The sequence below is a fragment of the Rhagoletis zephyria genome, unplaced genomic scaffold (genome assembly GCF_001687245.7).
Source record: "Rhagoletis zephyria isolate East Lansing unplaced genomic scaffold, Rhagoletis_zephyria_1.1 Rzeph_scaffold_09346, whole genome shotgun sequence".
NCBI lineage: Eukaryota > Metazoa > Arthropoda > Insecta > Diptera > Tephritidae > Rhagoletis > Rhagoletis zephyria.
Window position 1 is genome coordinate 1 of NW_016166424.1, and position 11,385 is coordinate 11,385.

An 11,385-nucleotide genomic window follows, 5' to 3' on the forward strand; every position below is an offset into this window, starting at 1 on the left:
ACAATCAAACTAAAAATAAAATGAAAATTCAATTAAAAAAGAAAAAAAATTTAATTAAAAAACTTAGAAAAAAACTAATTAAATTAAATTCCAAATATCATATGAAATTTAAAATGTTTTTCCTTTTAAAACAATAAAATCTAAATATGTAAAAACAATTACATTAAAAAAGAAAAAAAATTTAATTAAAAAACTTAGAAAAAAACTAATTAAATTAAATTCCAAATATCATATGAAATTTAAAATGTTTTTCCTTTTAAAACAATAAAATCTAAAATTAAAGGAAAATTAAGTTTTGAAAAAAAATAAATAAAAGAATTTAAACTAAAATAAGTTCCTAAAAATTAAATGGAATTTAATTTTTTTTTTTGCTTTGCAAAACAATAAAATCTAAATATGTAAAAACAATTACATTAAAAAAGAAAAACATTAAGTAAGTTTTCAAAAATTAAATGCAAGTGGGAGAAAATCATAGTGATAATTAAAAAATTAAATTACAAAAAAAAATATGTATATATATACATTTAGGTACATAATCACTTTCTTAAAATTAAACTAAGTTATAAAATATATATTTTTCTTTTAAAAACAATATAAATTAATAAAAATTAATTAAAAACCCATAAAAACCTCAAAGAAAGAAAATATAAATAAAATTAAATTCTAAAAGTTAAATGAAATTAAAAAAATATATTTTTCCTTTTAAATTTCAAACAAAATTTGTATCAAAAAGTTAAATAAGTTCCTGAAAAGTGAATGAAAAAAAAAATATGTTTAAGATAAAAAAAATTGGAATGTAAAGAAAATTTAATAAAAATAAATAAAATAACGTAAGTTTTTTCAAAAATTAACGAACCTAAATGAAAAACAAATTAAAGAAAANAAGTTGGACTTCAAGAGCTCATTACTAATATGTTGCCCCATGAATAATGAGAGTACATTTTAAGGGATTATTCTCATTTTCCAGGACAAAAGTTTCATGCAGTTCATTTGTGACATCGGGTACAATCAACGGTAATTTATATGTAAAGGAATGCTTGCAGCAGAGTTAACTTCCATTCCTACGCTTACAAGAGCTATCCACTTTGTTGTAGTACGGCACATCAGCCTTAGAGTGGCTTGAAGGAGTAATGTAAATATGGTCCCAAAGAATGTCAATCCATCAAACTGTTACAATCTAGGACCGAATGAGAGAAAGTGGGCTCTCGTTGAAAGCGAAATTAAGCTCACAAAAATATGACCAAAGACCGTCAAGTCTTTAAAGGAAAGTTAGCTTTAGCAGCTGTGAGGGTGTTAGACACTACTATATAAAAGCTAATTTGCGCGGTTCCGGAAAAACTAAAACTTCTTATAAAAAATATAACTCTTGTTTCGTTACCACTTTATGGGAATTTGTTGTCAATTCTAAAAATAATATACTTTTGTTCTCTGAAAATATGACAACTGGTTCAATCCACTGTAATTTGTTCAGTAAACGTAAATTAGTTTGTCAAAATCTTGATTAAAAGTTACAAAGTTTTTCCTGGCGCAAAGATATTCAAGAAGTTGAAGCAAAGTTTTATGGCAAACCACCTGACTTAACATACCAAAATTATATATAGAAATTCAACCAATATTTCGCTTTCGAACCTATCCTCGCTTACAAATCAATAAAGAACTATTCTTAAATGTCACCCGCTTTACTGTTTATACTCATCTTCGCTTTCTTCCATAAAAACCCGTAAAAAAGTATAATTCATTGTAGTTGTTGTCAGCAATTGGGACTCTTTTGCAGACGACAAAGTGCACACTTTAAATTGTCAGCAAACACTTGGCACACTACTACCCTCGACACGTCGGTAGCAACGGCAGCAAGAGAAGTATAGATAAGTGATAAGCCTGTCTGTCTGTCTGTCCTAGCTGTGTGTAGAATTGAGAAAGAAAGAAAAAATTGTCATTGCACTGTCGACACTGTTGTGGCTCATGTCTGTAGAAGTGTCAGCTGCAGTTGCTGTTGTTGGCATTGTAATCTTCACTTTTGGGAAATCAAAATAAATCAAACAACAAAACAATGTGACAATCAGGCAGCACTTAAAAGACAAAAGGTCATAAAGTCAAACGAGTAAAATAGTAATCGCAAGTTGGTTGATAGAAAAATAATGCAGCAAATGCGCTACAAGTGGGCTATGAAGAAAGGTCCTATTTGGTATTGCAGCATTGAAGTGAGGTGAGCAAAATTGACAGCCAATCAATAATGCTATTGTTCTTTAAAATTTAGCAAACGAGTTTGTAGTATTTCTTCTTCTTCTTGATTGGCGTTGTAAGCGCCTAACCGATTTTTGGCGAGTACAATAAAGCACGCCAATCATTGCTATAACTGATGGCAATTTGAAATGTCAATTGAAGCCGAATCCTACTCCGCCAGGCCTTTCAATCGCCAAATAAGGCTTCGTCATCCTATGCTAAGAGCAATGTCAGAGGAGTCATAGATGAAAACAACGAAGAAGGTATTATTCCAAAGCAAAAGTAGCGCCTGGGTCAACCCAGCTCCTGATGCCAGCCTAATATAAAGCTAATTGCCTGTGACGACAGTAGATCTGTGGAGTTGTACAAAGCTGCTATCGACAAAGTAAATTTGGTAGGCAATAGTAGGAGTTGCTCCTATCCAAGAGCTCCTTCGGCCTTCCCAATTCGCTGGAACAACCTTTGGTCTGGCGCAACAATCAGGACAACTTAGCCATTTTGTAACAGAAAATGTACCTGATTACTCTTAATTTTTTTGCAAAAAAAGAAATGCTCTTCATTGTGGGGACCAGTGCTGCCTAATTGTCTTGCACGCCAAGAGACAAGGGATGAACACACAGGACCATTGCCGCAGTAGCAAGAACATAGAGGAGGAAGATAATGTACATACAGCGCCATTCTTTCAAGGAATATCAGAGTTCTAACAAATGAAATTAAAGCTTTGCAAAAGTTCATAGCGTCAGCAAAGTGGTTTATGCCCGAGAGAGCTTTTAAACATCGCAATGGATTGATAAATATATATATAGTAGCATATTACAACGAGCCTAGATTGGCCATCGCGTGGTGAGGTTTATTCGCCTGTCTTTCAAACATAACTCGTGTATAAAAACATATACATATGTACATAAAAACACACAATGACATTTAGTCAAATTGCTAAGCCAAAAACAACAATGCACGCACATATTGTTGGCAACAACTCACAACCCAAAACATGCAGAGCCAACAAGCACTTGTGGCAAATACTCGAAGCCGACAACAATCATTCTGAACAGCTGAACAGATTGGCTTGAAAATGTGGCGCTTTCGAGTGCACTTCTTCAGTTATCGATCGTGTTGAGGCTTTCATTTTTTAAGCTTTTATAAATTTTTTTTACAAAAACAAAAAAAAATACACACGCAAACAAACTCCAAGGAACTGTAAGTACATACATACATATATGATTTAAGGAAGTAATGCATGCGTATAGGTTTGCGATCTGCTTCTTTGCTCTTTTTACGCGGTAACACAAATGTTTTTAATAGCAGCGGCGACAACAACAGCAATCAATTGCAGTGAGTACGTACGAATGAGGAATTTCGAATACCTACTCCACACTATTTTCTTTTCATTTTTTCATTGCTATTCTTTTTTCATGCATGGCTATCCTTCCTGTCAAGAGTTTTGTGGAGAGTTGAAAAGAAAGCAGGGTATAATTGTGTAAAAAAGAGACGGAACAAAATAAAAATATTGTTGGCATATTGAAGATCCAAATTGGAGCAGCCAGACAGCAGTGGAACTGAGGAACTGAGCGGGAGCAACACAGCAACACAGCTGTCCGGCGCATTGGAACAAGCTGCCTAGGAGCACTTTTGCCAATTCGAATTCAATTTGCTGGCAAGTGGCTGTTGAGGAGCTGGTGGCAGGCATTCATCTACTAGTTGTAACTTGCAACTATGTTGTTGATTCGTTTATAACTTCTTCGCCCCCCCCCCCTGCTTTCACTTCTTGCTGTTGTCTTGTTTGACAACTTGTCACACAGTGCCATATTTGACATATGTGTCGTCCGCTTGACATCTCCGACAATGTTCCAAGTATGCGCACTCGAGTTGCATTTGCCATGGCTGTTGTTTGGTTTTTTTTTTCTTCGTTTGATTTCACTGACATCTTTGTCAAACTGCATTCAAGTGAATTGCTGGTGAGTTTTTGAGTGTGGCTGGAAAATTGGGAAACGTTTTTTTTTTCTTTTGCTTACTTGAATGGAAGGTATGGTTTTTTTTAATATTTTTTCAAGGACTTTCAAAAATAAAAAGAAGTTATTGAATTAAGAAATGTGAAAATAGGAATTAAAAACTTAGAATTTCCCCCATTTAAGGAACTATCCAATTTAGAATTGCTCGGTGATTCCGAAAACCGGGTTAATTTTTTTTCTATGGAGATATATGCAATTTACCGTTATTCAGCTTAAAGTAAAAATTGGTTCTTTTTAATCACGTATATGTTACGAACCAGGACAGATAGTTCCTGACAAATTAATTAATCATTCCAGTTTTTTTTTTTATTTTTTAATGAAACAATTAAAAAGAATCAAACTTTAACAGATGAAAAATTAAGATAATAACAGGTTCTGTGTCAAATTTGTGCATTTGTACTAAAGCCTATTCTGTTACAAAAATAAAATTAACCCTGCAGGGAAAGCTACTAGTTGTGAACTAGAATTCTACCGGTTTGCGTTTCAGCCGAACTGGTTCACGTTCTATCCTTTTTCAATGTTAGCGACTGGTATTTTTAACATTGCGATGTCCTACGAGATGTCAATTGTCAGGCTATGCATCAGCATCTACTAGTATAAATACTAGTAGCATCATACCAGTTGATGAGATGGTCTGCCAATTCATGCCCCGTGAAAAGCATAAGTGTGCCTTTTTGCTCGCGACGCTCCAACAGTCACAATGGCCGACAGAGCAAAGCACTCGCGTGGTAAGCCTGAGGTCCCAGGTTCAAATCCTGGCGCAGGGAAAGTTTTTTTATTTTCTATTTTTTATTTTATTTTTATTTTTTATAAATTTATTTTTTTGCTTAGGCTGTTTATTGTAATTTTTTAATTTAATAAAAAAAAAATATTTTTGTTTAATTTCTTTGTTTTTATAGCACAAGCATTTCTTCCTAAATGTTTTTTTTTAAATGCAATTAGATTTTCAAATTTGTTATTTATTTATAAATTGAATAAATTATTTTTACTTACATTTATTTAACTTTAAAAATCTTAACCACCTCCAAGCGGCCTCGAACCTGCGATTTCAGAACCAGAACCAGTAGTCTTCACGTGACGCCACAGCCGACATTTGTAAGAAAAGCAATTAATTGCGTTTTATTTTTGGCTTTGGCANCTGATGAAGAAAATCGATGGATAAATACGAAATAATGTTACTCATACGCCACGTACACCCGACTAACACGCTTTTCTGCTCGTATTTAATACAAAAAATTTTTGCGCATTTTCATTTCATTAAAAATGCAAAAATTTGGCACAGAACCTGTTATTATTTGTTACATTTTAATACTTTATATTTTGAAAAGGCAACTGAATACACCTGCAAACATACATTTATATAATAAAGATATCGAATTTCTATGTGGGCAGAAACCCATACTTTTCATCGATTTAATCGATTGCAAATCACATAGCTGTACATATGTATGTTTAGTAGCTACATACTCGTACACATTGCTTTATTTTATGTGTTACACTGCCCACAAATGCGGAACCACTTCAGCACTAATTACACTTATAAATTTTGCAAATCGAAAAGCTACTTTCTTTCAAAATACCTAACTTCAATCAAGTTAAATTGAATAAATATCGGTAAAATTCACACTAACACACACACATAGCTAATGTAAGTTGAGTTTTTGAAAATATATGTCCACGTGCACACTACGTTTAACATTGGTTAGTTTGTTGGACTTACACGTGCCATGGCATTTTATTGTGAAAGACAAGAGTCTTTGTGGTATTCAAATTGATTTTGTGGCCAAATAGTCATAGTTAAATAATATAAATAATGTACGTGAATGAAAGGTGAAAAGTGTTTTTACTCGTAGTAAATATGTATGCGTGTATATGAATTTAAGCATTTTACATTTTTACATATACATATGTATTTGCATATAAAAGTATATAAGTCATACAAAATTTAATCTGTTTATAAGTTTAAATGCAGGTGTGAGTTGCCATTATAGCTTTTTATTTGACAGAAACTACGTTAAATTTAATAACGGATCAGAGAATCAAAAAAAGTGTTTCGCTAGTTCAGAACGATTAAAGCGATAAAAAAATGGGTTTTACGTGCTACTTTTTGCAGAACATGTGGCTGGTCGAAAAAGAAAGTGATTCTATTTCAAGGAGTAAATTACCCTCCAAAAGTCAAGTCCTCGCTTTGTTTGGATTTTACCGTAACATCAAGAAGCAAAACATCAAAGAGAGTGCAGCTAACATTGCCCATAAAATTATTCTTGTATATTCCAAATTGGGCATCGTACCACCCTAAAAAATTACTTACTAAAAAATATTCTCAAACTTTGGAAAAAGGATGTCTTTGAAGAAAATTTGAAAACACTCTTTCCAGTACTGCATCCTGATGCTGCTTAAACAACTCAAAACGGCAAGGAGCCTACTGCTACTCTCACGAAATCCACAGCGACCAGCTCCACGACCTGGTCAGGTATCAGGCTATAGCTCGGCATCCACCTCGATAGCACCTTTATTGACACTGTGAACAGCCTGAAAATACCAAGGGCTACTTTTTACAGCCCGCTTTCTATAGGCTTTCCACAGCGCAGTAGTACTTTGGATAGCCAGGGGATTTCTTCTGATGTTTCCAGAGCAGCATCTATGTATATATCGAGACCATGCTGCTTCCAGTAGGCTAACATAACATTAAGCTGAGGAAGCAGCTCCTGTTTGGCTATCACCGACTTGAGAAAACGAACAGGCACTTTCTAGAAGCATAAATTTCTCCAGGGTCCAGGACTACAAATAAATACCACTTATCTTGAGCTAAACAGCTAGCAATTAATGCCAATCAACGACATTCACACAGAAACCATAACCACGTTCACCAACTCTCAACTTTAGAACCATCATCGGAATTTCATGTCTATCTATGTAGTTATTGCAAAAGAAAATCTTCTACTGCCTCGACACAATTACGGTCTGGATAGACAGTGTAGCATACTAAAGATCTACATATCCAAACTCGACCACCACATACCCAATGTAAGTGCCGCACATTCCCCCTGAAAACCGCTCAACTAACATCGCTCTCCTTTTGGTTCGAGCTTGACGACAACGATGAGAGACTAACTAGCTGATCTAGGCAGGCCTTAGTAGCTAGTCACTAAAACCAACAATCACCAGAAAAGCCCAAATGAATTCTAAAAATTTAAGAGATGGTAACCATACTATGCAGGTGTAATACTTACATATGTATGCCCGTGTCTCTGTCAAGAAAACAACAAAAACAATTATACCGTCTTTATATTGACAATAAAAACGATTGTAACCAAAAAACTGCACACCGCCGTAAGTCCGAACCAAAATTACAACTACATAGCCATGTAGATTCTAGCCAAAAATTGTACAACGTACAACTAAAAACGGTTTTTGTTAGACAACTGCTGTTGTTGCAGCTGCAATCAGTCGAGCAGATAGCAAAAGACAATAACGAATTGTTCATTGATTGCTTTTGACTAAATTGATTGTAAAATCGGAAAATTTTCGCAATGCGGCAGAAACAAATGCAACAAAAATAAAAAAATAAACATACATACTTGTGTACATATTCTGCAACCCACAGTCAAATACATATGTACATACATATAAAATATCCCAAAAACGTGTATAGGTAAATATGTAAGTTCTACTTTGGTACAGCACATACCAAGCAACGGTCGTATTGGGGTTAAATGAGTAAAGAAATCCTGTTAGAATTATTTTTTGCATTGTTTCCTCGGACAAAATCGTCTGAAAATCGGATTAGATTGGTGGGTGTATGAACGGATCGGATATTCATAGCAACATTTGGCCAAGTTTATATGTATGTGCATGCGTATGTATGTATCTAGGTATTAGTGCGGCACTTTTGTGGCATGCAAAGCATTTGTGGTATATGTATGTAGTGTGAATGGCTGACTATACGTACATATGTATATTCGTTGGCATGCTCTTTCTAGCGCGTCTAAATTGTGAGCATGCCACACAAGCCTGTCGTTGTTCAATTGTGTTGGGACTTAATGCGGTCGAAAATGCTCACACAAACACAACAAAAACTAAATTTTTTCCATTCCAATTTTTCAGCCTCAGAAATGATTCTACTTTGTATTGTCCTAATTTTTGCTGCAGTGGCGAAATTCAATTTACTACAAAATATCTCACATAATTCCGATTTTCATTCGATTTGTCAATCGAAAATCTACTTTTAATTAGAGCAAATTCTCTGCTGTGTGAGTATGATCGATATGTATGTGACTATGTTTGTAGTATGTATTAAAGGTATTTTACTCTACACAAAAATCAGAAATTTCATGAAACTTAAGGTAGGGGCATTAATCGATTTTTGAAAATCTACAGGCAGGCTTTCTCTTCCGTCCTGCTGCATATACTCCAATGCGTTTGCCATTCATTCTGTGCAGATGCTGTGGACTGCAGACTCAGCTAAAAATTTGGGAATTCAACTGTTTATAAGCAATTACTTTTGGTTGCTTTTGCTTCTTATTAAAAGAAAAAAATTAATAAACAAGATTCAAGGGTAGGATCTATGACTGCATATTTTGTGTTAAGGTCGACTTCACTAATCATTCGTAAGCAGTGTTGGATTTTTTTTTTACAGTGTACCAATGCATTTTCGCTTAAATCAGTAGTCATGTCTAATGTTCAAAAGTGAATTTGTATTCGGATATATTTTAATGTTCTTGCCGCATTTGTTGTTGCCAACATTCTTAGCTAACACTCAATTCAGTTTGTAATGCTTGGTGCATAGACGAATTTACAATGGCTTTTTCTACTGTTATAAATATCGCAACCCACTAAGTGAATTAAAAATTAAACCAGTGAATTGGTGAATTTCACAAACTTCTTTAAGAAATATGTAGCTGTGGCTAGCGAAATGTTCTATTTTTTGTTTATGCTTGGGTATTTTGCATACAACAGTGCTTCGTACTTAAGCATCGTTTAACGAAATGCGAAGAGCTATCAAACCAAATAAGATTATTGGTACCGTCTTTGTAGCTCCATTTGCTTCTGAATGATAGTATGGTACTCGTTGAAATTTAAATTAAATTTTTCCTTTAAATTAAGTCTTATGAACCAGAAGAACCAGAGTTTTCCGAATGAAAAATATTGAGTTTCAAGAAGATTTTCAAAAGGTAGGGCATTTTCGAACTGGTTGCCGAGATGGGTCGATCTTCTACTCAGCCGTCGATATGTAGCAAGATTTTTAAATCATTTCTTGTTTGGTTATAGGTATTTTACATAACCATTACCTGTTAAAATGTAACTGATGTAATTGATAGAGTTGCGCCTAGAGCTTTATAATGGGTTTTTCGGACATTTAAAAACTGTGAACATTTTCCCAACTTTCTTTTTTTATCAAATTAAACTAACTTCTATATTAGAAATACTTTATTGTTCGCACCAGAATAACAAATCAACATTCTTAAATCCTAAAACCTCAATTCACATGCCTGTCGAAAATTTCAATACCAGCAATATTGTCGGTCGGCACGTAGACACCACACGAAGGTCAACCAACTACTCTGCACTGCAACTTAGTTTTAGGCAGACCACAAAAGCCGCCAAAACAACCATTCATGACAAGGGACGTACGCTTTTTACAAACGATATACGTATACACATATACAGTATTGGCCAATACAATAGCACCCCCATTTCAAAGTCATATTGTTTGCCACTCATGTTTATTTTTTTATTATTAAGAATTTTCAATTAAAACACAGTTCATTCTCTCACAAAACTCACATAACCTCAAGTTTAAAACTTTTTAAAAGACCGCAAAAAAGTGCAACAAATTTTCACCCAAATTTCAAACTTTTTTCTCAGAAGCGGTAGAATTTTTTTGAATACACAGTTTTATAGCCCATTCAATTTTAGTCTAATAATGTGCAAGTTTCAAGTGGCTAAAAATTACCGTTGATTTTTTAGAATTTTTTTCGCCGAGGATGTTGTGGGTTTCTGCCATATAAAAATAAATTGTGTTTAGTCGTTATATGGAAGCAAATGAGACAAAAAAAAATTCTCAAAAATCAACGGTAATCTTTAGCGACTTGAAACTTGCACATTATGTGACTAAAATTGAATGCGCTATAAAACTGTGTACTGAAAAACATTCTAGAGCTTCTGAGAAAAAAGTTTGAAATTTAAGGGAGAGTTTGTTGCGCTTTTTTGTGGTCTTTTAAAAAGTTTAAAACATGGGATTATATGGGTTTTGTTAGAGAATGAACTGCATTTTAATTGAAAATTCTTAAAAACAAACAATATCGCTTTGAAAGGGGGTGCTATAGATATGTCCAATACTGTATATGTACATACATATGTATGTATTCCCTAAACCCACAAAAAAAAGTAGAATCTACGGGCACGTGCCAAGTAACAGTAAAAAAAAAGAATGTTGAATTGAAATGAAATAAATAGGAGGCATAATTTGTGTGAGGTCAACGGATAAAGGGCGAAAAGTTGCAAGTTGTGGCACGCGTGCGATACAGTTGTACAACATAAATGAATCTGTATGGTTGTATAGTATGTGCCTTGCTTGCAAGTCCTCAATCTATTTTGTTAAAAATAGCTCATTCTACATATAGTTGCTTTATTGTATTGAAGAGACGTAAAAATGAATGCCAACTCCTATTTGGTCATCAATTCAGGAACTTCAAAAATTGTATAAATGCATTTATGGTATGCCTTTAAAATGAGCCTGCTGTTTTTTTTTTGTCTTTTTTTTAGCAAATTAATTTACAAGGTGTAAATAAATACAACGAATATTCAATGGCGAATAACTGCAAAAGCGTATAAGTGGAATACATAGGTATATGAAACACATCAGTGAATAGAATGGCCATTGAATTTTTCATTCGAACACATGTAATATACATGCATACATACATATACTGTACATCTACGTATACACAAGCATTTACATACATACCCAGTGGGAATTAGGAGCACGTGCTTATACCTTATTAGCAACTTACTCTTCACCTGGCAGTCATTACCATTTCCCTGCCGAACATCCCTTACTTTTACAAAGGCATGGCCGCCTTATGTAAGTAGGAATTTGGAATGTACATTTGGTATCAGACCTACTTCTGAGCCGCTTTACAAAGTA